Source organism: Callospermophilus lateralis, chromosome 15 (assembly GCF_048772815.1).
Source record: "Callospermophilus lateralis isolate mCalLat2 chromosome 15, mCalLat2.hap1, whole genome shotgun sequence".
NCBI lineage: Eukaryota > Metazoa > Chordata > Mammalia > Rodentia > Sciuridae > Callospermophilus > Callospermophilus lateralis.
In genome coordinates this window covers 69,699,552-69,705,551 of record NC_135319.1, presented here as the reverse complement: position 1 = coordinate 69,705,551, position 6,000 = coordinate 69,699,552, and the positions used below count along the sequence as shown (strand labels likewise).

Genomic DNA, 6,000 nt, shown 5'->3' with positions numbered 1-6,000 from the left:
GGTCCAGTATCTCTCCCAAGGTCATACAGTTTGTAGGTGGTGAAACTGGGTTCGAACCAGTTCTGATAAATTCCAAAAGCCGGTGTTTTTAGTCACCAAGGCAATTCAAGCATGCTACAGGTTATGGACCAAAGGCGCCCTCAGGCCCATTTGAGTAAAAGGTACTGTGACTGGGTACAAGGACTCTTTTTCCTTCTAAGGGAAAGCCTCTTGGGAGAGGAGGTGAGATGCTGGTAGTAGAGAGGGTAGCCAGGGCCCTGCAGAAGGACAAGGGCAGAATATCAAGGAATGGGGACCTACAGGAGAAGGAAGGGTTGTCAACGTGCGTCACCCCACACAGCTGGGCAACAACCGGTGTTCTGTCTTTCGAAGATCCCCAGACGCTCGTGAGTGGCGAACTACTGGCGGGGATCACGTGTGGAGTCCTGCAGTTGGCCAGGGAGCGTCGCCACCACTGGGTTCTGCGGCGGAACAGAGGGACGGAACAGCGTTCCGGTCCCTGGCCGGGCGCGAGCTGGGGGCGGGGCCGGGGCGGCGGGGGCGGGGAGGGCGCGCGCCAAGGCGGCTGCAGCAGTTGCGCGCTGGGATTGCAGCCGTGCGGTGGGGCCGGTGAGTTCCGCGGGAGCCAGGGGCGCCGCGGGCGGGAGGGGAAGGAGCGGGCGAGGGAGAGAGGAAAGAAGAGAGGGTGCGCGGCCGAGCACGCGACCCCGGGGCAGGGGCCGCTGCCTGCCCCCGTTCCCAGTTGCGGCGTCCCTTTAGACCCCTCTTCTCAGGCCGAGCCACCGCCTGCGCACCCGCGGATCCCGCGCCGGAGTCCTCGCACGCCCCCTACCCCGGCCGCCCTTGCCCCACCGCAGCCCCTTCCCGGGTGCCGCGGCGACGCCCCCGGCCCACGTCACGCTCGCGCCATTGTTTCCCGGCGTTGTCTTGCTGGGACCCCGCCTTGCCTTCGCCGCGTTCCGTCCCCGCTTTGGCCGGGCGGAGGCATCCCGGGTCCCGCTTCTAGAGACGCCCTCCACCCGTTCTGCCTGTTTTTTTCGGCCGACTCGGGCTACCCCGAGGCCGACCCGACTCCGAGAACTGGCGGGCCCCGCGGTGGGCTGCAGCTTGGCAGCTCTCAGCGAGACCCCGAGACGCTGCCGACTTGATGGCCCACACGCTGTGCGGCGCTTCCTGGAAAGCTCACCTCGGGTTGCCAGCCGCCTCAGAGAGACGCGCTAGTTCCCTCCGGGCGGGGGTCAGCCGTCGGGGGCCGCCAGTGCCTTTCGTTTCCCCCGGGCCCCGGACGCCGGGGAGAGCACGGGCGAGAGGCGGATGTGAGGCCCGTTGTAAGAATTACGTTTTGGGGGGTTGGCCCTGGGAGGCCGCAGCTTTTAAAAGAGGTGGGTAGGGCTTGGTGTGGATTTGTTTTCCCGTGCTTTCAGTTTTCCGGCCGTTATGTTTGAGGGCTGTGCTCTGAAATGACTAGTCACCATTCTAGCGGGGGGTGTGTATGTGTGAGCGCGCGAGCGCGCGCGTTCCCTGTGCGCGCACCCGAGTGCGGGCAGATATTTCCCATATTTGTCTCATAACATCCATAGACTATAAATTTTTGCCTCTTAAGGATGCAGACTGTACTGACTGGAATGTGAAGGGGAGAATGTTGGAACGGTGCAGTTTGCCAGTAAGACTTAATGAGTATGTAGGGAAGGCCTCAGGGCTTTCAAATATTTACCATGGTGCTTCTCAACAGTGGTTAAAATTTATCCAGATGAAGACATCCATACCTGAAAAGGTTAATTCAAGAAGACAACTAGGGGCTGGAATGTTGCCTGGCATTTGCAAAGCCCGGGTTCAACCCCCAGTTCCAAAAAAAAAAAAAAAAAGATATAACTATTTATTAAAATTAAAACTGCACATCCTGTGTTGATACTAACAGATATACTATTTCTGAAGTGCTTTTCCGTTGCAATATAAACCAGTATATTTCAGCAGTATAGGTTGCTGCCTTACTCTACTCTATAACCCAGAATTTAGGTTTTAGAATTTAGTAACTAATCTGCAAAATGAGGGAGCCTAAGATGTTCTGCTAGATTCCATTCAGTTCTAAGATTTGATGACACTTCAGGAAAACCAGTTACAAGTTTCCAGAAGTTTATAATTGCCAGAACACTTACATATCTGTTTACTTATAGTACCTGCTAGCCTTAGCAGAAGATATTATATCTTTCTGAAAAAGCCAAATTAGCCTGTTGCAATGGGGCAGGCCGGTGATCACAGTGACTGGGGAGATTGAGACAGTGTGAATTCCATTCCTTGGCAATTTAGTCAGACCCTGTCTCAAAATAAAATATAAAGGCTTATGTGTGTAGCTCAATGATAGAACACCCTGGGTTCAATCCCCAGTTGGTGGAGGGTTGTCAAATTAAAGTGAGATGTTAAGGGGAGTGGTGTTTATATTAATGTTTCTAGGCTATTTCTACTGTTCTGTGGGGGAAAGAAGTACAAAAAACATGTTTTAAAAAAAGTCTGGGCTGTGGATGTGGCTCCCTGGTAGACCACCCACTTGCCAAGCATGTGTAATACCGTGGATTCAGTTTAGCACCACAAAAAGGAAAAAAAAAATCTTTTTATTTTTTAACTATCTTACCAAAAAACATGATGAAATAGGAAAAACTCCACAATTTTATCATCTTATTTATTACTGCTCTTTTTAAATTTTTACATAAACATGGTTTTTATTTAATGATAATGGCTGTGTACATGCTATTTTGAATTTTGCATTTACATTTCTGGGATGTCCACATGTTGGGAGAATCATTTCCATTCCTAATGCTTTTTGTAACATGCCTTTATAAAAAGCACAGTAGTCAACAATGCTGGCACACAGACTTTGAGAAAATTTTTGTTGAATGAATGATGTGTTGAATTTCTGAGACAACAACTACTAACAGAAAATGTTAAATGTCATAAGGTGTATGTTAACTGACATGTGAGCAGTAATGACAGTTGATACTTTGAGCCAGGAGACAGCATTAGACGTTCAGTGGCCTTGGTTTAAAAAAAATTATTTTTTGTAACTATAGATGGGTAGCATGCCTTTATTTTATGTGTTTACTTTTATGTGGTGCAAGGATCGAACTCAGTGCCTCACACATGCAGAGTAAGCACTGTCACTGAGCTTAATCCCCAGCCTAGAGTCCTGGATTTTGTAGTTTGGGTTTGAGACTTGGCTTGCCACTTAGCATCCGGGAGACCTTGGAGAACTTAACCCAGAGTTTCACTCATTTTCTTCACTTGAAAAAGGGGAAAATAGGATAAATTTCATAGGATTGTATGGATTAATAGAATAATTCTATTGAAAAAACATTAGAACATATTAAATTCTCAATAAATGTTAGATATTACTATTTTTTGTTCAGATCGGAGAAAGATTTGTAGGTTGGTGGGATCAGGGAAAACAGAAGGTGACACTGAGGCCAAAGTGGTATGTTAAGGATATAAGGAATAGATTGCTCTTAGTTTGAGAACAAGAAGTTTTGGTAAGCTATTTACAAGATACGATACTTAGATTCTTTGCAGATAGACCAGAATGAAGAAAAAACTGTTTTCTGCTTGATCTAGTTTTTTATATTCAGACTTGAGGAAGTTGTTTGCCTTAAGGAAGTTGGTAGCAAATTGTTATGGAGTACTAAGGTTCCCGTCACTCGAGCCAGTAAGACTTCAATGAGTTCACTAATTGAAATTTGATTGCATCCTATAATGATTATTGCCAGTGTTTGCAATGGCTGTTTATGGAAAATAACTTTAGTAATAAATCAATAAAACCAGCAAAACGGGGCTGGGGCAGGGGCTCAGTGGTAGCGCACTTGCTTGGCATTTGTGAGGCACTGGATTCTATTCTCAGCACCACATATAAATAAATGAATAAAGGTCTATCAACAGCTAAAAAAAAATTTAAAAAATAACAAAACTGCCAGTAGGGCAGCAAAAATACCACCTTGTTAGGTGAAATTGATTTGGAGAGTAACAAACCATTTGTATTTGCTTTTGAGTCTCATGTTTGGGAAACATTGTCAAGAGTGTGATATGAAAGAGCCTGCTTTGTTAAAGGATATGCTTGGAAAGATAACTGAAATCTGGTACCTGAAATTCAGTGTCTTAAATGAAAAGTTTACTGATTTTTTTTTTTTTATCTTTCTATCTGTAAACCTGTTAGGTATTAGCATGTTTCCATTTCAAATGTCCAGTTCAATGAGAGAGAGCGAGAGAGAATTTACTTATTTATTTAGTTTTTCAGCGGACACAACATCCCTGTTTGTACGTGGTGCTGAGGATCAAACCCGGGCCGCATGCATGCCAGGCAAGCGCGCTACCGCCTGAGCCACATCCCAGCCCTACAATATATAGTTTTACAAGCTCCATGTTGCTGCACGCGGTAGCGCATGCCTTTAATCCCAGTAGCTCTGGAGTCTGGGGTAGGAGGATCTTGAGTTCAAAGCTAAAATATTGTGAAATATTCCAAGTATACATATTGTGATTATTTATTACATTTACTACTCATTTCCTTTATCAAATCTTTTTTTGGCTGGGGGGGGGGGGGCGTAACCAGGGATTGAACCAGGGACATGTAAACACTGTGCCACATCCCCTGACTTTTTGAAATATTTTATTTAGAGACAGAGACTTGCTGAGTTGCTTAGGGCCTCACTAAATTGCTGAGGTTAGTTTTGAATTTATTTATTTTTTTATTTTTTTTTTTTAAGAGAGAGTGAGAGAGAGAATTTTTAATATTTATTTTTCTTAGTTATCGGCGGACACAACATCTTTGTTTGTACATGGTGCTGAGAATCGAACCCGGGCCGCACGCATGCCAGGCGAGCGCGCTACCGCTTGAGCCACCTCCCCAGCCCAGTTTTGAATTTATAATCCTGCCTCAGCCTCCCAAGCTGCTGGGATTACAGGCATGTGCCACCATGCCTGGCTCCTTTATCAAATTTTAACAGTTAAGACGTCGTACTTGCTGTGTATGGTGGCTCATGCTTGTAATCCCAGCGGCATGAGGCTGAGGCAGGAGGATTGTGAGTTCAAAGCCAACCTTAGCAATTTAGCTAGGTTCAGAGTAACTCAGTGAGACCCTGTCTCCAAATACAATACAAAAAAGGGCTGGGAATGTGGCTCAGTGGTTAAGTGCCCCTGGATTTACTCCCCAGTACCAAGAAAGATTTTTTTTTTTTAAACATCTCTAATTTGTGTGGTCTCTATATAAACATTATAGATTATGATATGAATGCTTGCTGATCCTATTCTTGTTTCTTCTCCTTGTTCACTCCCCTCTCATTGTCATCAATTAGGCAATTACTAATTAATTATTATTAATTAATTAATTTATTTGTGATGCTGGGGATTGAACCCAGGACTTTGTGCATGAGAGGCAAGCCACTCTACCAACTGAGCCGTATCCCCAGCCCAGTTAGGCAATTATTTCCATTAAGTTTTATACTTTTTTCTTTTTGATACTGAGGATTGAACCCAGGGGTGCTTAACCACTGAGCCATAACCCCACCCCTTTTCATTTTTATTTATTTATTTATTTTTGGTACCGCAGATTGACCTTGGGGGCACTCAACTACTGAACCACATTCCTGGGATGTTTTATATTTTATTTGGAGACAGTCTCTCACTGAGTTGCTTTTGCTGAGGCTGGCTTTGAACTTGCAATTCTCCTGTCTTAAGTTCCCCATCTGCTGGGATTACAGGCGTGGGCCACCCCACCTGGATCTATTTTTTTATTTTGAGACAAAGTCTCAATAAGTTACTTGGGGCCTCGCTAAGTTGTTGAGGCTTCCTTTGAATTTATGATCTTCCTGCCTCAGCCTCCTCAGTTGCTGGGATTACAGGCATGTACCACCTTGCCCAGCTATAATTTTATTAATATATGTATCTATAAAAGTGCATATACTCTTGTTTACTATATTATATGATTCTGCAACTTGCATTTTTCAGAAATTTTTTTTTTTT

General features: G+C 45.1%; 1 protein-coding gene across 4 annotated transcripts in view; it reads left to right on the top strand.

Moving 5' to 3' along the window:
- Positions 1 to 533: 533 nt before the first annotated feature.
- The window catches only part of Nt5c2 (5'-nucleotidase, cytosolic II), an 88,542-nt gene continuing 83,075 nt past the window's right edge, over positions 534 to 6,000 (top strand). For all 4 annotated transcript variants that reach the window (XR_013088820.1, XR_013088819.1, XR_013088818.1 and 1 more), the window contains exon 1: positions 534 to 609. The gene's annotated coding sequence lies outside the window, so the exon portion shown is untranslated. The remainder of the gene's footprint in view (positions 610 to 6,000) is intronic.